At 35.8% G+C, this 26966-nt stretch overlaps 1 protein-coding gene across 3 annotated transcripts in view; it reads left to right on the top strand.

The window, feature by feature from the left end:
* Positions 1-26966, top strand: part of LOC106879088 (voltage-dependent calcium channel type A subunit alpha-1) — a 676127-nt gene that overhangs the window by 133550 nt on the left and 515611 nt on the right. Inside the window, exon 2 of one of the 3 annotated variants that reach the window (XM_089338751.1) lies at positions 19754-19810. The exons of the other annotated variants lie outside the window; for them this stretch is intronic. The gene's annotated coding sequence lies outside the window, so the exon portion shown is untranslated. The remainder of the gene's footprint in view (positions 1-19753; positions 19811-26966) is intronic. 3 annotated transcript variants of the gene reach the window in all.

Genomic DNA, 26966 nt, shown 5'->3' with positions numbered 1-26966 from the left:
GTATATATATATATATATATATATATATATATATATATATATATATACTCACACACACATACATACAGAGAAGAGAGTGAGTGAGAGACAGGTACTAAAGATATAGTTTGTCACTCTGAAAAATATAAAGAAATTAATGGATAGAAACGCTGATAGCCAGCCAGAGAGGAAGATGGACAGACATACAAACAGTTAGCTAGCTTGATAGATCTTGATAAGTTTCGACTTATAATTTTAAATCATATGCTTTATCAGTAGTAATTAATTATTATATAATCTAAATGTATTATATAATTAAATTCTGGAAAAAATAATTGAAATTGAGTGGTTTCCATGGAACACCAAACAAATTGAACATCGTTATATTTTCAGACTTTGTCGCTGAACAAGGCATGTAATAGATCAGACGTGTTTGTTGTTATAAATTATACAAAGTTTATATTCAATTACTCTCTCCCTCCCCCTCACTCTCTTCCTCTCTGTCTCATACAGACATACTCTAACATAAATAAGTAGTTACTTTTCTGTCAAAGTAACAATTCAGTGTAACAAAGAGCATACATTTTGGTGTTCATGACAACATGGCCAGATGGTGCAAATGACGTCTCTTCAGACAAGGCTGTATATATATATATATATATATATATATATATATATATATATATATATATATATATATATTTATAATCATAATAGACAACAGGTTTTCAAGTAGTGATGCAGTACGACCGTTTCAGGCTACTCCATTTAATTGAACAATGCAATCATTACATCAATTCAAATGCAGTGCCTGCTTCAGCTCTTTGTAGAGACAGTTACGTATATCCAACTGACTCCTCCTAATGTCTTTTTTCCTCCCTGGAGAATCGGGATACATATAATATTTATGACCATACCAAGCCATGAGCCGTCAACTCACTCTTGTCCTTTATTCAAAACCGAGACAGTCATCTAGTCTGAGATTTAGTAGTTGATAAAGAGATAAATGAATTAGAAATGAATTACAATCCCTTACAACCCTATAACCTCACTATGATCCATGCGTGTGTTTGTGTATTCACATATCGATGAGGGGTATCGAAACTTTACATAGAAACGTACAAACAAAATTCAAGATTTCCATTTCATAATATCTTTAATGTTGTCTGCCGCTGTTTATACCAAATATTTCAACAGATGCCGTCTGTTTCTACACAGTTATTGTCAAATCACCATTCTTGAGATACGCGTACACTCCCCCCACCCAGACACACACACACACACACACACACACACATAAACATATACACATCTATACATGCACACACACATACATACATCCAATTTGTGGTTAAAATTTTAATGTGACATAAAACATTAAATATATTTACTTTGGAAAAGTAAAAGTAAAAAAAGAGGACAAATGCTTGGACGAGACGCAAGCTTCGTTTGTCTCATATATTGCCGACGGCCATATTAAAAGTAGTCGGTAAATATTTAACTAGTATAAATTAACACATCCATAAATATCACATTTATTTCTCAGATATGTCGTCAAGTCGTTCAGACCTGACCACACTACAGAGAAGTTATTTTACTCGTGTCCAACATAACGAGAATTTTTTCACACTTTCATACGACGTCTAGTGATTAAGTATTGAAAAACGATATACATAGATGCACATATAGAGCTGTAAAGATAAATTACACAAACATGTACATACACAAGTGAATGGACTAACGAAAGTAAGTGGTCTAAACACACATTTGGTAGGTGTTACATATATTATTTAATAAGTTAGACTCGGTTCCAGACGGATTTGTGTTTCGGAGGGCGAAACTATTTCGTCGGGCATCTAGGGAAGAGTAAAAGAATTACACATTGAATTATTCTCTAAACCCCTTCACACTCTTCTATATATCAGACAAGATAAGTTCACTCTACGAGCTTATATATATATCCATCCATATACACTCTTAATGTGTTAATATATATATATATATCTATCTATCTATATATATATATATATATATATATATATATATTAATTCAATTTTTTTTCTCCGTGTTTTTCTCCTTGTCTCCGTATTCTTTCTGTTGAAGAGCGTAGCTCGAAACGTCAAAGACTTTCCGTATTCCCGAGCGTCACACTAATATATACTTTTGTTATTTACACCACCTGTCCTCGTCTGTTGTTATTATTTGTATATTCTCCCATATATATATATATATATATATATATATATCCTCTTAATGTGTTATATTCATATACATGTTTAATGTTATATATTTATATATATAATGACATGTGAATAATTTACAATGATTGATTTGAAACCGTTAACCACGTGGAGAGTGAATGCGGTGTCAATCAATTCTTGCTTTTCTCTGAAGCAAAAAGAAAAGGAATTGGAGATTCTTGTGGGGATTTGTTTCGTGGTTGGTTGCCATCTCATCACAAAAGGTGCCGCTTTTTCTTCAACTCTTAGAGACCCAGGTCAATTAAATCGCGAAATGCATGTGTAGTCTTTAAGGAAATGATATCAACGGTCAACTACGTATTTATTCACACACACACACGCACGCACACGCACGCGCACACACGCACGCACACACACGCACGCACACACGCACACACACACACACACACACACACACACACACACACACACACACACACACACACACACACACACACACGAGTGAGTGGACAAACGAAAGGAAAACGCACTCAACACATTTAGCAATAGTTACAAATATTATTTAACAGTTTGATTCAGTTTCCGTGTTAATTCAAATTTTGTTGGCCCCGAACAGAGCCCGTCTCCTTCAGGCTTCTTGAATGACCGAATGATTCGGTTCCGTTAGGGGCCTGCGAAATTTGAAGTAGCACGGAAACCGAATTCAATTGTTTTAAATGATATATATATATATATATGTGTGCGTGTGTGTCTATGTGCATTAATGTTTGTTTTTTTGTGTTCATTTATAATAAAAACAATTTTACATTAATAAAATGTTATAGTTTGCTTGAAGCATTGTATCTGATAAGTAACGTTGAAAGAGATAAAAGGCTAAACAATACAAAGAGACATCTTACAGTCCATTTTGCATTGTTTAGCCTTCTATCTCTTTCAACGTTACAATTCTACCGGTTACCCTATACTTTATTGTTGTTAAACAAGAATATTACTGACAGTGAGTTTCAAGGTTCTGCCAGCGACGCCATACTGTATAGAGCATGTTATATATATATATATATATATATATATATATATATATATATATATATATATATATATATGAAAAATACTGCATGAATCTCGATAGTTGAAATATGTAGAGTGTTACAAAATTGGTGAACGTATTCAGTGCAGTGTTTTTTTTTTCGTTTTATGTTTTTGTTTGGAGGGAAAGTAGGGTCCATAATGGGTACCCATCGAGTAGTGGGGTCGATGTTATCGACTTACGCCCTCCTTAGAAATTGCTGGCGTTGTCAAAATTTGAAACAAGATGTGTTTGTTTGTGTGTGAAAGAGCGAGAGAGAGAGAGAGTTTGTACGTATATATATGTATGTGAATATATATATCCACACACAGTCATGTATGTTATACTTATGTTTGTATGTATATTCGCTGTGATCATATCTTTGTCTTTTCTCTGGTTTTCGATCAAGATTGATTAAACGTATCAATAAGTTTCATGTTGTAACCGAATTCTATCGGTTTGTTGGACGTGTTTGTGCATGTCGGCATCAGATTTCTCTGATTACACACATACACACACACACACACACACACACACACACACACACACACACACACACACACACACACAGACACACACACACACGTGTGTGTATGTATGTATCTAAAGATGATTGTTAAAGGAAAATACAATTCGGAAATATTTGCATATAAATTTCAATTGTTCTTTTATTAATTTTTGTGTTTCTTTTATGAAATCAATCAAACACCATTTGAAACCTGTATTGGTGACTTCCGTGTCTTTCATTAATTTTAACGGGGGAAATCGGGAAGAAGCAGGAGAGAAAACCAACAGCCTGGACCTGAATGCAAGTTCAAAGATAGAAAGCTGTTATTTCAAGAGAAATTATTCCAATAATTATTTCATAGCTAAAGTCGGCATCGCCTTCGAATCGTATTCTCCGGCGCTGCACGTGATTTCATGTGCTTAATCATTAAAATGTATTTGCTTTTTGTATAATTGTTTTTCATTGAAAGAAGTCAAGTATTTCTAAATGTGCTGTAAAAATGTGCAAGGGTTAGGGTGGATTTTGAGTGATCTTGGTGCGAATCATTTGTGGGAGATACGAAATATATCAAAACATACCAACAACCTTAAAGAACTTGAAAGAAGTGTATGTGTGTGGGAGAGAGAGAGGGGGGGAGGGGTTATAGGCTCCAACCCATAAAGATATATTCCAGGGAAGAGGAATTATAAAAGGAGAACAGATATTTTTCTATCGATTTTCAACAATAAATTGCTTTAGATTCTATTCTAGTTTTCTCTCTCTGTTATTTCGTTGTTATTTTTTTTTGTCTTTGTTGTGTTGCTTTGTTCTCTTAAGTGGCACACGTGCATAAAAGCAAACTACATACGATCGATATTTGTTGTGAGTTCTTGATCACTCAAAAATGATATTTTGCAAGCAGGCATTAAGATTTATTTCCCAACGGAAATTCCTTTCTGTTACTATTTCAGCCTATCCTATACCACCACCACCACCACCACCACCAATACACCACCCCTACCTTGCTCCCAAACCAAAATTATTAAAACCAGTCAATAGTATCAGCTTTTTTCCCAAAGACCTTAGAACACACCAAACAATCCCATACTCTCTAATTATTCCGATATGGCAGGTTTCATACATGTACTAGAAACGGGGAACACTCGACTTCCGCCTCCAAAACATGATTCTTTGGAGAGAGAAAGCAACAAACATCAATTTGAAATAATGGATGTTTCTCGAAAATTTAACAAATGAACAAATGTAACACCAGTATTAGTTAGGATCAAAGAGATTCCCAAGAGACTGGAATATGTCTACGTCTGCAAGACTTGCATTATTTAGAAAAAGCAGCCAAAATTTCAGTGAACTTGTGGGAAGCGGAAAATCCAACGTTTTGGACAAGAGTCCTTCTTCAGGAAAAAGTTAAAGAAATTTAAGAGGGACAGCAGTTTTACATCCTATAATCAGAAAAACTGGCTGCAACTGCTAATGCATGCATGACTTTCATACACGAACAAGAAGTGATAGGAGAGAAAAACGGTGATGGTAGGAGGAAAGAAGGAGGGAGTCGGGGGGAGTGTTGGCAAAGAGAAGAGTGACGTAGAAAGGCAGCGTCTGTCACATTTACTAGAGTATCCAAGATTCGTTAAAAGAAGAACAGAGGATACCTTATTTCCAAACCTTTGACCTAAACGCTTGCAATAGAATGGAAGACCCGGCGGAGAACGAAGTCTCGTCCGTGAACTTGTACATTGATTCCATCTGTAAAAGTATACCAACATCTCCTGAATGGAAGAAATGTACTCAGGCTAGAGTTGAACCTGAAACAACGTGAGTGTGAAACGAACTTGACTTAATCGCGTAGGCAAGCCTGCGTTCATGTTGTTTCCATGGCACATAAAAGTCTACAATAGAAGACGAGTCGAAGAAATATCCTTGAGATGATAGAAGCAGCAACTAAATCTCACTGAAATCACATTCTAACTTATTTTAAAAGGACGCATTGACCCAGGTTTTCCTAGGAGTATAAAAAGCAGGCTGGGGATTCTTCCCCCGTATTAAATGAAAGGTTTTACTTTTAGGATATTTAGCTGCTATTTCTATCAAGGGAAATGATTGGTTGTTTCTGCTGCTATTAATAACCATCGTCTGTTTAATCCCAGGACGGAACTAACTGAGCAAATCTATGATAAAAGATGTTTACCAATTGAGCATCCCATCGTCTGGTAAAGTATATCAAGGACTACATTAGTCCAATGTACCCGTCCTTATCTACGAATATCGAAGTAGATAATTACGAGGAAATTCAGCTAGTTTTGAGAAGCTCTGCTTATTTAGTGTGGATTTGGCTGTCCAGGATTTTCGTTAAATATTTCAAAATGTGGCAGACTGTATCAATATATTCAAAAATATTACACAGGAAGTTACCATTATATTTCTATGGAATTATATTGTGTACAACAACTGAGCGATATTGGTGATATATGGATATTTCTATCTCTCCCTCCCTCCCTCTCTTTCTTTCTCTTTCTATATATGTGTGTGTGTGTGGGGGGGTATGTGCGATATCACTGATTCCGCCGTCTAATTGAATATTGGAATTATTCTGTTTACATTAAATATATATGTCTTAGCGTTAGAAATCGATCTGTAAAATGTCATTCAGATGGGAAGTACTTTTAACTACACGTCATCTTTCTAATGTATGAAGATACTCCCTCTGCCCCCCCCCCACGTTCTCTCTCTCTCTCTCTCTCTCTTGTATATATATGTGTGTGTGTGTATATATATATATATATGTAAACATACATTCATATATACATATATGCCTACATATATATGTACACATGCATGCATAGGTACGTACATACATGTATATATGCCTCCACACACACACACACACACACACACACATATATCTGTGTTTGTGTATTTACATATAATAACACTACGTTCTAATTTAATCTCTTCTTTATAAAAATTTTCCTATCAGACACTTGTTCGTTTGAAACAATAGTATTGCATTTTATATATATGTAGGGGGGGGGGGGTGCACGTGTATATTTTGGTGCGTGTATATGCGTCCATACACACATACATAGATGTATGCATGTATGTATACCTCTAACAAATCTTTAGATATATGACGGCTTCTTGCAGTAAATTTATCTAATCTCTACACAATAAAACAGACGTGTATTCGAGGTTAAATGTCTCAGTTTTCACTTATATTTCACAAAAATGAAATTTTCATATCAATGGAACATTTTTGTTTCTTGTTTCTGTTGAAATATTCTGAGAATCAAACATGACAAGGCTTACGCAAAATATTCCTAATTAGTCTCTAATGATTATTATTCTTTTTCTGGTTTTTGATGGCGATGAAATGGCTTTAACATTCCAGATAGATTTGTTGTTGAGGAACTTCAAACTTAACGCTGTACTTTTGCATGGTTGAGATAATTGCCTTCCGACTTTTTGTAATATCTTTTCACGTATCGACATCAAAATAGACGCAAGTGGCCAAACTGGAGTTCAAGCAAAGTTGGATTGGTATCTTAAGTCTTGACAAGAATGTGGTTTAGAAGACAAATTAGTAATAGGCAAATCTGCATAGAATGAGGACGTCCATTTTAGTAGAAATTATGTGAAGAAAATAAAAAAAAAATGAAACTATTAAAAAAAGCTAAAATGCATGGGTAATAATCGTTTTCCCGTTAACAATGTTTGACGTCCCAGTTAAAACAATATTTTGCACTTGTTGCCTGAATGGTAAGCCAAGGATCATTCTTAAATAATTTCCAATCTCTTTTATTTTTTTTATCATTCCTAGTGCTCCTACAATCACTGGTATTGAAACCGCATTGAGATGCCATATTGTTTTTCAATTTCAATGACCAAATCTTTATATTTTTTCTGAGCTTGTCAAATTCTTTTTGCTGAGATATTACGATCACAGAAAATGTTCATGTCGATCAATGAACAAACTTTCTTCTATTGTTCTGGTCTTCAACAACTATAACCGGTTTATTGACGTTGATGGTTTGCTCGGAATGTACTGGGAAGTACCAAACAAAGTGTTACATCTTCTCCCTCAGTTACAGACTCGGGGTATCGTTATTATTATCGTCATCATTATTTGTCTGTAGTCTTACTTTTATCACCGAGCGCAGCTCCGTGTGCCTTGGGATATGCGCTGTGGTTTGTTGTGGTGCTCTTACTTTCACTGTATTGAAAGTGTTTTACGTACGATGTTCGCGGTGCCTAGTGGTGCTATCTTCTATGTGTTATATACATTCGTAAGTCCTGGTGTTTTGGTTATATATTTATCTCAATGTTTTTTAATTATACCTATTATACCTATTATTATTATTATTATTATTATTATTATTACTGTTATTTACTTTTAATCTGCACGTTTGTTACAAACACTGGCCGAGACATACTCAGCGTTCTAGGACGAGTGAAGGATATTATTATTGAGTGAGCGAGAAGTGCAGACCATCAAAGTGATGATGGGTAAAATATACGAAGCCCAGTATACCCCTCATGACTCCCCTTCTGATAGAGGTACATCAGGCACATGCATCACAAACATATGTGCACGACATGGTGATGCCATATCAAGATAAACAGCGCATGACCTCGCAGGTGGTGCCCAGTTAGAATTATCTTCAGGTCAAGTAGCCCATCGCGGTCAAAAGATCCCTGAATAAGATTTGTTTAATGATGTTGAACGAAACACCCATGTTTCTAGAGATGAATTATTCAAACCCCAAGGAATTCCTCTCAACACATGGTTATGTGTTGCTCCCCCACTACTTCTGCTCGTGATCAGAGATGCACATATCGTCAGCCATTAAGGGACATACTCAACTGGTTAAGGTCAAGCAACTGACATGCAAATCTGTGGTACTGAGCAGAGTATTTGCTGTAGCCCATCTTTTATAATTATAATTATAATTATTATTAACGATGTGAGCTGGCGGAATTGTCAGCATACCGAGCAAAATGCTCAAGTTGAAATTCTACCGAGGCCGACTTTGCCTGTCAGCCTTTCAAGATCGATATATTAAGTATCACTAAAACATTGGGGTCAATGTAATCGACCTACCCCGTCTCCAAAATATCAGGCCTTTTGCCTATAGTGGAAACGATTATTATTATTATTATTATTATTATTAGTAGTAGTAGTAGTACACTAACACAAGAATATATGCGTGGCGTGTGTTGTACATAACGTTGTAACGAAAAGGGTGGAGAAGAGAAGGAAGAAGTGAAGAAAAGCAGAAGTGTGTGTGTGTGTGTGTGTGTGTGTGTGTGTGTGTGTGTGTGTGTGTGTGTGTGTGTTAAAGTGCGAAGTGAACAAGCTAAGCGAAGTTTGATTTTATTTAAACATTTGACTAACAATGGCAACATGAACATGTTAAACAGAACCAATAACCCAGAAGTGCGAATCTATAATTGTATGAACATGTATTAACGCTATTTGACAACGATGTCTTCAAATGAACTGACACAGCGTCTGTAAATACCTCCGCCACCACAAACACCATCACCGTCGCCACCACCGCCGTCATCATCGTCATCCTCAATGGCACCTATTGTTTGCTATAGAGTTACTTCGTTTTAAAACCTGTTCACTGGGTCATTGACATTCAAGGCAAGCATACCTGAATTATTTGGAAATTTCACTTGATTAGGCAAACACAGGCAAATCAATAGAACGCCTCGGCTCACGCTTTTATTGTTCTGTTCGCCAACTATCAATCTCGATTGTAAGTATGGACGTTAATTTGAGATGGAGATCGGACCACTGCAACCAGAGGTAAAACCCATTTAGTCGATATTACGTCACGATCTCTACATTTTCCAAACTGGAAACATCTTATTTCTATTCTTATACATTTCAATGTGTGAATGAGAATTAGCTCTCTAGTTTACGCTGAAAATAATGCATTCACACATACAAACATATACGTACATACGTACACACATATATATACATATACATGTGAGTGTGTGTTTGTATGTTTCTCTTAATATATACATATATGTATACACACACACACACACACACACACACAAACGTCCATCGATCAGGTTTATCCATGCAACCAAACATAAATATGAACATACATATACTTACAGAAACATGTATGAATACATTTACAAATGCAGAAATCAAAATGTGTATGTGTGTGCGTAGATATATACATGTCTTCATTTACGTATACATGCACATATATGTATTTGTATATATATATATATATGTATATATAATATATATATGTACACCCACACACAAACGTCCATCGATCCATCTATCCATTCAACCAAATTTACATATGAACATACTTACACACATGAACGAATAATTCACAAATTAAAATGTGTATGTGGGGGTGGGGGAGTATTTGTTGTGTGTGTATTTGCGTAGATATATGTATTCTCCAGCTATGTATACATGCACATAATATATATCTGCTTATATATATGTATGTATTTATGCCCCCTCCCCCATACACACACACACACACACACACACACACTCATATACACACACAGATAATAAATTCCTACACAGATACTCCAAATTTACAGCCGCCTATAAATCAATCGAACAGACTCACATCTCGCCTCCTCTAAAGCAACACTGCTACAGGCACAAATATATAATTACCTCAACAACAAAAAAAAAAAAAGCTACGAAAACAGACGCATACATGCAGAGGTACATTGATTCATCATCCCTTACCACTCCAACTCTCGTGAGTTTGAAACCGTGTTAATATTCATTCTAATTTCCGACCATTTCCATTGTGACGTGAACTTAAGATTTACTGGTGTACAGCCTTCTTTTTCATTTGTTCTCTTCACGTTTTCTTTTCACACGTCTTCTTTATCTGATGAAGATCTAATGTCTGAAATGTTAAGCCATCCTTTATATGCCTCGCAACGTAAAAGTAATAACAGAATCTCCACTCATATATTATATTGGCTTACTCTTGTAGCTTATTCTCTCGCTATCTTTTGCCGAAGTACTAAGTTACGGAGAAGTAAACACCATTATCGGTTGTCAAGCGATGATGGGGGTACAGACACACAAACACATACATACATTCATACACACACATATATATACGACGCGCTTCTTTCAGTTTCCGTCTACCAAATCCTCCTCCCACAAGGCTTTTTATCGCTAGGAAGCTATAGTAGAAGACATTTGCGCAAAATACGACGCTGTGGGAGTGAAACCGGGACCATTTGGTTGGGAAATAAGCTTCTTACCACACAGCCACGCCTATATATGTTCATGAATGCCCTGCGTTATACATTCATATATACATATATATATCTGTGTATATGTATAATGCAGGACATTCATGAACGTTGACAGACTTCTCTTCCAGGTCAAAATCTCTATTTAACTATGGGTGTATCAAATACAATTATCAATCACCTGCCATTCCAGCAATCTGACTGTGAATGTTAAATATTTTACCCGCATCTCTTTATTCCCGATTATAATCGACGCGATCGACATATCTTTTGCTGGAAACATAGAACAACATAATATATTCCATGACAAACGGTGGAGGGGAGAAGCAAATACGTATTTATTTTTAAAGCAGATCCTTAACACCCACCTCTACCGATTCTTTAAACTGACGAAACGAACTCCTTCCGTGAACTTTCTTGCGGTTACAAATTCCACATTGCGCCACATTTAAGCATTATCTATCGATTCATCGATTTCCTGTTGCTTTATCTAAAAGCAAGAAACATCTGTTTGTTTTTTTAATAATAATTTCGGTAAAATTTACGTGAATAATTTCTGGATCGATTAGGCAAAGTGCACTGTGTTGGCTGGATTTCCGGTGAGTTTTATCCATAAAAGTGAACACTTCAAAGTTAATTCTTAAAGTTAATTCTTAAAGTTAATTTGGCTGTCCTGTGTTGTCTCATTTTCTTATTCGTTGCACTTGATATATATATATATATGTAAAGTGTGTGTGTGTGCATATATTTATATATTATTTATATTATTATATGATCGAACGCCACGCATCCTTTTCCAAGTAAGTTTTATCTATAATATATATATATATATATATGTATATATATATATATATATATATATATGTATATATATATATGCATGCATGATTAAATTACCATTATTATCAATTCTGAAACACGTTCTATGCTATGATTAGTCACCTCAAGTGTTCAAAAAATTGTAAAGCATGGAATAAGTTTAATTCTCAAAAATGTCTACTCTTCACTTGTATACATATATAGTTTATCTTTTACAGGTTTTCTATAGAATTCAGAACCAGCGCTGAAAGTGACGATGGTTCGTATACAAATACTTGAATGTAAACAATTCGTATATGAAATGTCGTAGTTTCAGTGCTACTTCTGAATTCTTTAGAAAATCTGTAAAGATAAACTTTAAAATGAGAATATTGCAATGCTTATACAAAAAATAAGACACTGTATTGACTTGTAAACATTTAGTAACATCAGAAATATATTATGGTTGCAATACGATGACATGTCAACTTTTTAGAAGATATTTGGGCTGAAAACCAACTGTTTAAAGTGTGAGTTGTGATCTCAAGAAGGAGTAAATCCTTTGTTATTGAGCCGCAGACCAAGGATAACTTTTTAACTCAGCTGGTGATTGTCATGTTTTACTTATGGCAAGACAGTTCGCTAGACAGGCAGATGGATAGATAGAGAAATATACCAATAGATATACAGATAGATAGGTAGATAGATAGAAATATATATATATATATATATATATATATATATATATATATATATATATATATATATAGGTAGATAACCAGCATGGCACGATGCTTAAAAAACCCCACTATAAGATGTTGGCACTTGAAGTACTGTTTTGTCTACAATGTAGCTACTTGGAAAACCTATTCATACGGTCATTGATATTTAGGGCGTGTATACCTGAATTCTTTCGATATTTCATTTGATTAGGCACATACACTGCTGAAATCAATACAATACCTCTTCTCCTGAGAGTCTTATTGTTCACCAACTCCAAATCTTCTCCAGTTTTCTGCCAACTCCCGCTTCAACAAGCTGGAAATATGCCGATCGTTACAATTTAAATAACACATTTAGACTTAGTCTCATATATTCAAATGTTATATACTTTATTCAGCTGTTTTGCTCACTCGTGTTGTTGCCGTTCTTGGTGGTGGTGGTGGTTCCACCGTTTTTGTTGTTGTTGGAAACTTCGTTCGTAGCTTTTTTTTACATCACGGAATAACGAGAATTTTACGTGGAATGTGTAGCTTTTAGATCGTTATTCCAAATAATTTGATGAGTATTACAATGGAATAATGGCGATTTATATCGCAACCAATCCGTATTATTGCAGTCTAAAAATACAGAGGGAAATAAATGTCGGATTTCAACTCGTGAGCAATTAACAGTTCTCTCATCTATACACTCACACACTTAAAACCGCTATCTCTTTTGCTGTCTACCTACATATATTATATCTATCTATCTATCTATCTATCTATCTATCTATCTATCTATTTCTGTCTGTCTATCTATCTACCTACACGCCAAAATCTCTCGCTGTATCTCTAATTCTCTATATATGCACGTGTCTGAGCCTATCAATCTGTCTCTTTCGCTATCATTGTAACTGTCAATCGCACACACTTTATGTATCGATATATTCAATATATCCATGCACATATCTCTACTGCGTATATATATATATATATATATATATAAATATTGTGAATGTGTGTGTGTGTTTGTATGTATATATATATATATATATATATATATATATATATATATAATTTTGGTCGAGTCGGGCTTTTGCTACTCTGAGTTCAAATTCCATCTAGGTCCACCCAATCTTTCATCCCTTCGGGGTTGATAAATTCAGTACCAGTAAAACATTGGGGTCGATGTAATCTCCTTTAGTAGACAGGATTGTCTCATATGTGGTATTCAGTGCTCTGTGTCCCGGAAGTCAATTCTAACCGTACACACACATACACACATACATACATACATACATACACACATACACACACATACATAAGCATGCATACATACACACACATGCATACATACACACATGCATACATACTCGCATTCACACATACACACACATGCATCCATACACACATACGCACACATGGATACATCCACACACACACTAACATGCACTCCTATGTATATTCTTTCTCCACGCACTTAAATAGGGATGTTTAGGTAATCGATAATCTATTGTTGCTCAAATCAGTTTATGTGATGACATGATCAAAACATTTACGTTGTTAGAGCTTCGTATTACCAACAACTTCAACAAACAATATTGTTGTTGTTGATATTACTGTTGCTTTTGTTATTGCTGCGGCTGTTGTTGCTGATGATGATATTGATGATATTGTTTTTGCTGTTGTAAGTGTTGTTGTTGCTGTTATTGTTGTCGATGTTGTTACATTCAAGCCATGGCCTCCTAAATATTTACAGAAATTTTTATGTCTAAATTAAAGAATAGGTCCTTTCCTTTCGATATGTGAGATTTAATTTGAAGGGTTTCTGATTGCTATTTCTAGCAGGTCTGGCCAAGTACATGTACGTTTCCTCCTTTATTCGCCTTAATCCAAATAAGTGAACGCTATAGATGTAAATTTAATGAAAAATGTAATTTTACTTATTCCACACGCAACGACGTTTATCAATCAGCCTCATTTCTAATTAATCAGCCTCATTTCTAATCAATCAGCCTCATTTCTAATTAATCAAAATACGTTTTCATTCGAAATTATCTGCTTTTTTTTTTATAGCAGAATTAATCAAAATGATTTTACTCTTCGTTATGATTCTTATTATTAATTAATTGAAATATCTTTATTTTTCACATTTGGAATATCATAACATATTTTTTTTTCTCAGGCAGCAGGCGACACTCGGTATATTCCTTAACCATTAATTTATTACAAAACTAATTTATTCACAAAACAATACATCCTCCCTGGTCATTGAAGAGAGGGCAATAACACTTAGACGATGATTCACTGATGAAGACTAAAACCTAACGAAACTTTTTGGCATCAGTAATTACACTGTCAAAGAACAAACTTTCTTTACCAAAAACACCTCAATTCAAAATAATTTCCGTAAACTTAGATTTCGAGTTTGACTCCCCCGTTTCCCTACATTAGAACAAACGATTAAAATTGATCTTCTTATAGCTGTTGTAATCAAAATCCCTTCACTCACTACGTGAAATACGTTAGCACCCATTTTACCGTGTTTTGTTTTTGCGCAGCACCAACTCCTCGACCATTTTCGCCCAGTCATTATTTTATCATTAAACGATAATCATAAATTGACATTTTACGCAAGCTGTTAACAAACATCTTGCGTAAAACATGTTCTCCGTGTAAACCATTGAATGACGTAGGTTTTCTAACAGCAGAGCAACACGGCAGAATGCTTTAGAGAATGGAGAGATAACTCGACTAGGAAAGAACTCACTAATTTGATAGCCATTTAAGAGCTTCTCCACAGCAGTTGTGTCCACTGCTATTTCGCAGACAATAGCCACTATTATGGTTCCCTTTCTATTTATAATGAAACGAAGAAATTCTTAATGATCCCACCGCTCCTCCACCGTTTGTAGAGGAGACTGCTGAAGCTGTTTTCAACATGGATGCATCAAGATTGTTTTGAACGGAGAAGAAGGTTATACAGAGTAACGCTCTCTCGTGCTGGAGTGCAGCTTGACATTAACATTTTCCATTGCAAATACCAAACGTACTTCGACCTATCGATAGAAATACTACACACATGAATACAGAAACGCATATTAATACATATTCATTCATACATCATAGACAGATATACTAACATTTACACACTCACACATATATAAAATACATGCACACATACACGTACATATTGCGTAAGAAATTCACAAATAACAGGAAAACATATATTTGAACATGATAATAATAATAGTAGTAGTAGTAATGATAATAATAACGATATTAATACTATTGTATAAAATAGACATCATTGCAAATATATATATATATATATATATATATATATATGTACGTCAGTATGACTTTTTGTAGATAGGAACTCTGTATAAACCTCGTCCAATACACGCACGCAGTAGCTCGCACAGGCACACACACAAAGAAAGTAATAAGGTGAATAGACAGACAGACAGACATAGGAGCATATACGTATAATGTTTACACGTTTTCACACCTAAATACACAAATGAAGCCAATTGAAGCGAGATTACAAAACTATTACGATATACTTAAATTTAGGTGAAAAATATTTGGGTAGTCATGATTTTCAAAGACCTCATTCTGATTTCACTTCCGCTTTATATCTGATACCGTGTGGTGTTTGTACAATTACAATAATCGCATTGCATGGAGATATTAGTAGAGAACATATGCATAACACTCTTATAATACTTTCACATACACAAACACACACGCATAGACATACCTTTATGTAACTATGTATGTATATATGCATGTATGTGTGTCTTATGTATATATGTATTTATAACTTAATATGGTGTAGAATAAATTCTTCATTAATTATAAACTATGCTAGAAACTATTCTATGCCATTATTGGTGAAACAGACGACGTTACGGTGGGGGAGGGGTATCAAAATAATGGAAAGAAACTATTCAATTGAGGTTTATAGCCATGTCTCTCTTTTGCCTCGTTCTGGCCTAAAATTTAACATTTAATGCAGGATAGTAGCAGCCATTTCCAGTATGGAAAGGAGTTTACCCCGGAGACATTTACAACCATATATGGCGGAATTGTTATAATTTATTTTGACCTACTTTATTTTTCATCGTTTCGACTCCAATATGTTCTACATTTGTAATTGGAATTAATGAACATATGGTTGTTAATTACTAATTTAAAGATGTCTCGCTGATATCATTGAAATCCAATTAATGTTATAAAGTAGATTGTTTATTTTCATCACTAAATATACAAGCGAAATTACGTGTGTGTGTGCTTGTATATAACTCTGTATGTATGTATGTATGTATGTATGTATCTATTTATCTATCTATCTATTTATCTATCTATCTATCTATCTATATCTATATATATATATATATATATATATATATATATATATATATATATATATATATACATACAGGGAGAGGAGAGAGAAAGTCATAAAATACTCGTTGAGTTAGACACGTGACCAAATGAATATATTGGGATTTTACGAGAAGCAATATACCAGGAGAGAACAAGAACGCTCACACCATTTAGCACAAAAATACAACAGCAAATATATATATATATATATATATATATATATATACAGTTAAGCACACAGGCACATATGTGTATACGTATATTCACAGACGTGCATACATATCTAATTATTTATTAAAATTGACGGTTACAACACTAGTCCTGTTATCATCTGGTTGAAAACTCTCAGAGGTATTCTTCAGAGAAGGGAAAAACGTGGATGTATTTCCATATATTGAGAATATTGCCATAAATAGGTGTTATTTCGTTTTGAAACAGGCGCACACGCATACACACACTCACACACAAGACAGCTTACACACGCAGATAGGCTGAAATTTTCTTTACTAATGCGCTATATAATCTCATTTTATGTTGCCCTTGTAATTCTGCCATTTTACTACTTGCACATCTGTTCAGCTGATCACTTTGCCTGATAGGTAATGGTTGATCTTTAATTCAAATTTAAATTTCTAATATGCAATTATTATTATTATTATTATTATTATTATTATTATTATTATTATTATTATTATTATTATTATTATTATTATTATTATTATTATTATTATTATTAGTAGTAGTAGTAGTAGTAGTAGTAGTAGTAGTAGTGGTGGTGGTGGTGGTGGTGGTGGTGGTGGTGGTGGTGGTGGTGGTGGTAAGGCGGCGAGCTGGCAGAATCGATAGCAAGCCGGGCGAAATGCTTAGCGGTATTTCGCCTGTCGTTCTGTTCGGAGTTCAAATTCCGCTGAGTCCGGCTTTGCCTTTCATTCTTTCGGGGTCGATGTAATCGACTCATCCCCTCCCCCAAACTGTTGCCCTTGTGGCAAAACTTGGAGCCATTATTTTTATTAGTAGTAGCATAAGTAGAGATTGTTATTATTGTTTCACTTCTCAGAACGCTCGATCTTTTTTGTTTTGGTAGATTCTATGAGAAGGGACAGAGATCTCATAGGATCTCTTTCCGCACATTATAAGATTTGATAATTAGTTGCTAATTATCGTGCGAGACATTCAACATCCAATGCCAATTTCAAAATCCTAGCTGTCCCAAGCAGAGCAGGTTTGGTGGGGGCGTGCTCTGCTCTCATGTCAATTCCCATTTCTTTGACATATTTCTTGAACTTGGTTCTTAGTGCTCCGAGTGCCCCCTACTGGAATGAAACACTCCCCTCATACTCCACACTCTTGCAATTTCGTCTTTTAATAAATAGTATTTTCTAGTTCTTTGTCACTTGTGCGTGAATCCTCAGGTATGTCTAATCACAAATAAACTTTATCTACCGATGCGATGTTTAGAACTCAATCTCATTGTTCAACATTTAATATACATGTTTGTGTATGTATATATATATATATATATACATATATATATATATACACACATCTAAATACTGCTTATTTTCGTGCAATTTATACTTTAAAAAAATCACGCTATGCATGTATATATATATATATATATATATATATATACATACATACATACATACATACATACACGTGGCGGGGTGAGTTCGTGTATAGAGATGGGAAGCGAACTCAGGAGGTAAGAGTTCGTCTACTCAGCACAGTGAATATGCGTCAAGATATGTAAGCTGAGACAACCCCAGTTGTCTCGACACAAAACATTTTTTTACTGTCACCCAATCTGTGGACACGATTCGATCATGTGATGTTTTTCACGCTCAGAACCGTTGAATATTTAAGCTTACGTGGACTCGTCCAGAAGGAAACAAAACACATTATGTCCTCTACCAGGTGACGTAGATATACATCGACTCATTGTTGTCGATTAACTCTTTTCACCTTAGCACACTCTGGTACAGACAGTTCATCTTGTTTCGCGGGCAAAATGAAGATATCGTTCGCCACTTCTCACTTCAGTTTCTAATTGTTGCAATATTTAGTTGGTACGTTTATAAAATTATATTCTGTGTACGATATTATCCATCTTACTTTATGGCAGACGCGGGAAATCTTAAAAAGAATAATGGCACGATTGAAGGCATTTAACTCAATAAAGAATGTGCTCCCAGCAAAGCGAGAGAATGCCCCAGGCTCCTGACTCTTCAACAGCATCGTCCTACCTCCAACTTTACACCCAAGTGAGACGTGGACTACTAGGAAGAGATTAGAACCTCGATCGGCGACGACACAAACGGCCATGGAAAGATTCATACTAGGAACATCACAAAGAGAGCACATTCGAAATGGGATAATTCGAGGATGAAGCGGGATGAACGATGTGGTTGCAGAGTAGCTAAAGCGCAATTTCTGGTGAGTCAGTCCTGTTGCAAGGTTCACAAACAAGAGGTGGACCCGTGCAGTTGCCGAGTGGTATCTAAGAGATCAGGAAAGAAGGTTGTTCGGAAGGTTTAAACGGCGATAGGAAGAAGATCTAGTCAAGCAATTTGAGTCATGATGGAAAAGAATAGCTCCGTCAAGACAGAATTGGAAGCGCATTGTGAACAGCGGTGTAAAACATCTGGTGGTCTAGCTGATACTGTGTAAATATACTCATTAAGTCAACTTTTGTTCCTCTACCGTTTTATGTCTGTCTGTCTGCTTGATTCTGTTTGTCTGTCTATCTATCTACACACCCATATGGATTTATATATATGTAAATACATGAATTGTATAATCCCTCGTATTTAGTCTAATTACAATTTTACTTTCCATTTGCAGGTAAGTTGACTTGCCTCACTATCCACCCTATAGACCGAAGACGGTTGTAAACGCCAGGTAAGATACAAGCTTTCAAATATACAAGCACACTCACTCACTATCTTTCTCTCTCGCTCTCTCAAACACACACACATACAGCTACGACTGCTTAGTTTATAGAGTCGAAGTTAGGCTTGTTTTATTCGGCGAAAATTGTGAGAGGGAATGGAATTACATTGGGCTTACACCTGTAGTTTGGAGAGGAAATCCTTGAGCAAAGGTTCGTGTCGTTGGCGGTGAGGATGAACTTGGATGTCATTCCAATAATTCTTTATCACAGCCTCTGACTCGTTTCCATACCACCTTTATGCTACTCTGAATTTTCACATACGGTTATCATGCCATTGTACTTCTTTACTTACACAGTCACGCCTGCTCTTCCACTCTTTTTAGGCTAGCTTACTGCAATCACTAAAATTGGTTTGTATTTTCATCTCAGTTCTATGAATATTTGCCTGTATCGAATTCGTCCAAATGGTTTGTCCACGAGCGACTACATGATTATGATTATTATTTGAAATGTGGAAAAAGAAACATTCTTTTTTGTTATCAAACTTTGAAATCAGAAAAGGAAACTCTTTGCAATTAAAGAGGCTTTTAAAGCGGCTTTGCAAACGTTTTAATTTTAATTTTCTAATTAAGCAAAGATATGACAAGAAAGTCTCATCATAATTTAGAGAACAACATTGATTAACAGATCACGATAGCAGATTTATTGATTGGTTGGTTGGCTGGTTGGTTGGTTGGTTGGTTGGCTGGCTGGTTGGTTGGTTGGTTTAGTGGTTGTATTTATTTCTTCCTTTAGCAACGGACTGAAAAATTCAGGTTTCACCCTAAGAAAGTTTTTTTTATTGTAAAACGAACAGCCATAACAACAACACTTATTATTATTATTAATAGTATTCTTCTACTTCTTGTTAAATTGACAAGAACAACAATAATATCGACAGTTACAACAGCAATAATAATGACGACAGCAAGAACAACGACATTAACAGTAAGAAGAAGAAGAAGAAGAAGAAAGATAATGAAAATAAAAGTAAATGAAGCAAAAAGAAAGAATGAGAGAAAAAAAGAAGAGTGAGGAAAACGAAACAATGAAATGGTGGGTGGTACTAAAACGCACCTCCACCAGTCTTAGGAAATGTCAATGTTTAAAAAATTACTCTGGAGTTTTTATCAGACTGAAACAGACAGACACCTAGGCAGACAGTCGAACAGACTGACAGAGACAGGCAGCGCAAAATATGTTTGATAGTATTTTCTGTCAATATCAATAATGTACTAGTAATAATTCTCAAACATGGCGATACTAAATGACTGAAAGATGTGAAGAAGTTACATTGAGAGGCAAAGAAATTAGAAAGAGAAACTTGGCTGTCGAAAATTTAAAGTCATTTTTGTAAAGGGATATATTTGAGTTCCCACGTTTAAATGGCACATGTGCAGGGACACACGCTTATTTCCATAAAGGTATTTGACAATTTCTAAGTGTTCATTGACACCAACTAAGGCCAGCTTACAGCAAGTGTTGTGGATTCATGATTTCTGCTAGTTGAGGACAACTTTGGCTTTTTTTAAACCTTTCCTGAAAGATAAAGTTGCGTTTGATGAGGTGCCGTCGGTAGAAATGTAATAAAAATTCTCCTGCTGAAACGTCTCCATACAATATCGCAAAGAAAAAAGGTTCTCTTGATAAACAAAGCTCTGACACAAAGTAAGTATCGAATACATCATCACCAACAGTTATTTAAACACAGATAAATTAATATCTTTGCCTCGGATTCCAAATTGTTTTCTTATCGTCCTGCTGTCAGGTGTAACATGTGAATTTCTAATATGAAGAGAGTTCATTGGTCACATAGGTATAATAGTTATTGTGGTCATCCGGTATGCAATAGTAACTGGTTCGCTTCCCACAGCTGCTTCCCGTTGCGTTTTTCTCTCTTCAAATGAGTATTTTTCATGATCATAAAAAATGGAATTTAAACCTCAATTACACTTCGAACAATTACTTTAAAATGCTTTATTTCACATATATACACTAATTATTTCAACAAATATACTTTACAGTACATAATTCGTCACACACACACACACACACGTCGGTTACTCAGTGTATATTTGTTAATTGTACATTATTCTCTGGAGTGATTGAATTTATATCCTTTATTGTTTTACGCAATTATCTTTGCAAAATTATTAAACATATGCACATGTGTATGTATGCATCTATCTATCTATCTATCTATCTATCTATCTATCTATCTATCTATCTATCTATCTATCTATCTATCTATCTATCTGTGTGTGTGTGTGTGTGTGTGTGTGTGTGTGTGTGTGTGTGTGTGTGTACTTGCACGTGTGTGTGTGTGTGTGTACTTGCACATGTGTGCATGTATACATATGAATACTTACGTGTGGTGAGCAAGTGCATGCGAACACACACATATGACCACTCCGTCGGTTACGAAAACGTGGGTCCCAGCTGATTCATGAAACTAACGTGCAAGTAACTGAACACTCCAGACACGTGTGCCCTTCACAACGTAGTTCTCAGGGAGAATCAGCGTGACACATTGTGACAAGGCTGGCCCTTTGATATACAAGTACTCCTCATTTTTGCCAGCTGAGAGGACTGGAGCGAAATAAAGTGTCTTGCTCAAGGACACAACGCGTCGCTGGGATTTGAACTCACGACCTTACGATCGTTAGGCGAATAACTTAATCACTAAGCCACGCGCCTTCACTGATGTATGTATATTATGTGTATATATATATATATATATATATTCTATAGCCTCGGGTCGACCAAAGCCTTGAGTGAATTTGGTACACGGAAACTGAAAGAAGCTCGTTGAATATATATATATATATATATGTGTGTGTGTGTGTGTGCGTGTGTGTACATGTTTATGTGTGTTTGTCCCCCTAATATCGCTTGACAACCATTGTTGGTGTGTTCATGTCCCCGTAACTTAGTGCTAGCGGTTCGGCAAAACATACCGACACAATAAGCACTAGGCTTACAAAGAATAAGTCCTGGGGTTGATTTACCCGACTAAAGGCGGTGCTACAGCATGGCAGCAGTCAAATGACTGAAACAAGTAAAAGAAATATAATATATATAAACTCTTACACGCATGTATATATTTACATTTGGTTGTTCGGATAAGATTTAACCGGGAGGGAGACATTGTTTCCTTGCGAAGGTTTTAAGTTAACAAGAACCTAACTTCCTTTCGTGTAGGCCAGCCAACTGGTCTGCTATTTGTTTCTAATGTTATGAACTTACTTGACATTACATGTCGCCGTCTCTCCTTCCATTCTCTCACTTCTATTGCGTCTGGCATTCTGACAATATATACTTAGGTGTCTGGAACTGCTATCAAAACCTGGTCACAAGAATAAACTCTTGGATACCACCTTCATTAAGGTTTCCTATTTCGAATGGAGGAATATCCGTGTTCATATGTGTGCGTGTGTTTATCTGTGCACACACCTACACCTTACTGTAGGATATAATATGGTAGCCAAATAATGACGTAAGAACTCCTATACGAACCTGTATATATATATATATATATATATATATATATATATATATATATATATATATATAATTAGAGATATACAGCGGTATCTCTGTATTTTGTTTTCCGACACCTCAGCTGTATGAATAAGGTGAAAAGAAAATAGCTTTTGTCTGTAAAAATGTTTGAAACAATGAAGAAATTACACGTCCGAATCTATTGATTTCTGAAGGATTTTCGTCAAGAAATCGATTATCTTGTGGAAATGGCAATTAATCACCTTCAGTTGCTGATCACACTGTTGTGATTGAAATGATAGAATCGGGACGGTGAACCTGTCAATGTGGACTAATGAGAAGCGCCCTCTGTACTACAACAACAACAACAAGTAAGAAACATCTTGTAAAACGTCGTAGAATTCACGAGAGGTTTCTATTTCGAGTTGCGTTCTCTGTGAAAGCCACGATTAACTTTCGATCGCAAACTGTTTTACAATTCTCCGATAGTTTGGCAAGTCTCTGAAGAAAATTAGGAGGAAAAAATAAAAATTAAATTTCTTTGGACGAACAAATATTTTGTTTCTCTTTGTTTTTTTTCTTATAGTTTAGTATCTTTTATTCGGACTTAGCTGGAACTTGTCCTAATCTAGCGGGCCTATGTTCAAAAATCTTCCATCCTTGACCATCCTGTGCTTAAACTCAATGACTACATTAATATGTCTTCGTTGATGCTGTGCTTGTTGTTTATTGTGGTGGTGATGATGATGACGGTGATTGGGATGATTCTCTTTAGCACACAGTTTGACTTGATACTAAAAACTTATGGTTCAAGTAACTCCAGCCGTGACCCTCACGTCTTTTATTTAGAAATACACTGAGCTGCAAAAGAAACGCGAGATGTATGTGACTGTGAAATATATTTCAATTTTATTATGTCAGAGATAAATTTTAATAAGTCTGATAGTAAATTCGTTGGATGCACTTTGACCTCAGTCTATGGGTCGCGTTGTCATGCGTTCTAGTAGTGGGCGGATCAAGCACATCTTGATTGTAGGGCGTGACATGTTCAAAACCGTGTATGCCCTCCCTGGGTGTTCAAAACTATACACTGTCAATGCATGGGGCGGTTCACAAAAGCCATTGGTACTTGTGCCCACACTTGGAGGAAAGCTACCTCTAGTACCACACGTGTTGTCGGCTTTGAGACCACCTGGTTCAGCCGTCTCTGGGTTTAATTCATTCTACAGGTGTTCAATTGGGTTCAAATCCGGGCTGAGAGCCTGGCGGGCGGTGAGGACAAGCCCTCGAGCAGGACGGCGGCAACGCAGGCTGTTGCCGCTCAGTCGACGTCTACCGTGTTGCCGCTGTCCAATGCCAATGGTCTCTCGAGCAGTCACGCTGACCGGTCTGAAGCAATCACGGAGGTGTTGCAGGTGGATGAAGCGGTCCTGCGTTTTGGCGTCTCGTTTCAAGGGAAGTTGAAAAATTACTTGTAATTTAGGTCTCAGCCATAAACCAACATGTCTTACATCCCCGAAATTTTCACAATTTACCATATAAAAAGGACATTTGGAAAAATGGTGTTTCTTTTGCGGTTCAGGGCAGCGTGTCCAAGACTATATTGTCTAATGCGTATCTTGTCATTGTTTAGCAAAGACAGTCATATGATCCTGCAGTCACGTGATCGAATATATTCCCTCCGTGACCCTCCCATAATTTTGTCAGTCATAGTGTATCTGGGACTACAGTAGTTAAAACTAGTGGCTTTAGTCGTTGTTTAGCCCTAGGTCCGTCCTGGTCTAGCGGACTCATGATCAGAGATGTTCTAAACTTGAACATCTCATCTGGGAGTACATTATCTAACTTGTCCTTCTGAGACTTTGACCAAGAGTCAGGAATGAGATTGCTCAACATGCTAGAAATAACAGCCTATAACCTTAAAAGATTAAGTGGATGTATTGGATAATGAATTCTCTGAGATAGAGGATGGGTTGGTCACTCCTAAAATGTGTTTAACCATTTACCAGTAATATCAATGTTGACCAAGATTTAAATAATAGCTTGGACAACTCATTAATTTTGACATCTGACCTAATGCGCACGCGCGCGTACACACACACACACACACCACGGAGACACATGCTCATATGCAGAAAATCCCATAATACAGTGTGTAGAAGATATATACACACATAGAACTCTCAACAAACACACACAAGCACTGAACATAAACACATATACAGAACTGTGAACGGCCGCACATACATACACATAGAACTGCGTATGAATATATACACAAATACATATATATCTGAGTCTGGATACAGACACAACTCTTGGAAAGGGACACGCCCACACACCTGCACTCACCTCCACACACAAACACACGCACACACCTACACTCACCTCCACACACAAACACACGCACACAGACACTCAAAGACACAGCCTTGCACGTCTAACTTCAGTAGAATGTCAGTTGATTACTGGAATAAATTGAAAATCAATTTAATTACTTAATTAGTTAACCGTCTTGTAATGTTGTAATAATATTTTGGTCTATAAAAGAAACCATTAAAACGAAACCAACAGATTTTCATCAACATATTTCACGCTGTATCCGCGACATTTGTTATACATACATAAATGCATACTTTATATGTTTGCTTGTATATATATATATATATAAGTATATATATATATATATACATATACACTACGCGCAGATGTGTGTGCATGTGTGTGTCGTAGAAAACCCTTTCGAAGAGGTCTTACTTGGTTACCAAGTTAAGAGGTCAATGGGTGAAAGAGAATCTTGTCTGAAACCTATGAGCCCACTTAAATGTCGCTGCATTCATTTCTTTTCTTATATATATATATATATATACATATACATATATATATATATATATATATATATATATATATATACACATATATATATATACCTCATCTTTACATAACTAATTCCTATCATAAAGACCACTCTTTTTAGTTGACGTTTTGTCTTTTCCTGCTTTTGTCTTTAATCGCCTGTCTTTATTTATATTTATTTTCTATAAATTCTTATTTTCATTTCTTTTTTTTTTGTATTTAGTTTGCCTTAATAATCTCTTATCCTTTATGTTTTACTTTTATATTGTTAGATTTTGTATGGTATTGAATTTCATATTTTGCATACACACACACACACTCACCGTGTGTGTGTGTAATACATGCATTGTGTTTCTGGCGTTGCGCCAAAATTTGAAACCAAGATAGACGTGATGTTTCGTACTGCAACCCTTTGCTTTCGGGTGCAATTCCGTCTTTGCAGTTTATAATCTCTTTGCTAACGCTACAAGTTCGAGGTGATCAAAGAGCGGGAAGTTAGCTTACCATTTTACCAGCTTTTTCCTAGTAAACTCTGTTGTTATCATGCACAACCATTTTCAAGCATGGGCAGTATTAATCTTCCCGTTTCCTTCTTAACCCAACCTCCCCAATTTTTCCTCCATCATTCGTCCGATTAATTTTTATCTGACGGTAAACGGAGGGCTACAGGGTCTTCAATAAGGAACGCAGTTTGTAGATCGTGCAGCGGAATTATTTTCGCCTGCAGACTGCAGTGGCGTGAAAATCGAATCACCAGACTATCTCTTT

Source organism: Octopus bimaculoides, chromosome 21 (assembly GCF_046866305.1).
Source record: "Octopus bimaculoides isolate indiv1 chromosome 21, ASM4686630v1, whole genome shotgun sequence".
Classification (NCBI taxonomy): domain Eukaryota; kingdom Metazoa; phylum Mollusca; class Cephalopoda; order Octopoda; family Octopodidae; genus Octopus; species Octopus bimaculoides.
Note: the sequence above shows the minus strand (reverse complement) of the source record. Positions and strands in the feature narration are given on the sequence as shown.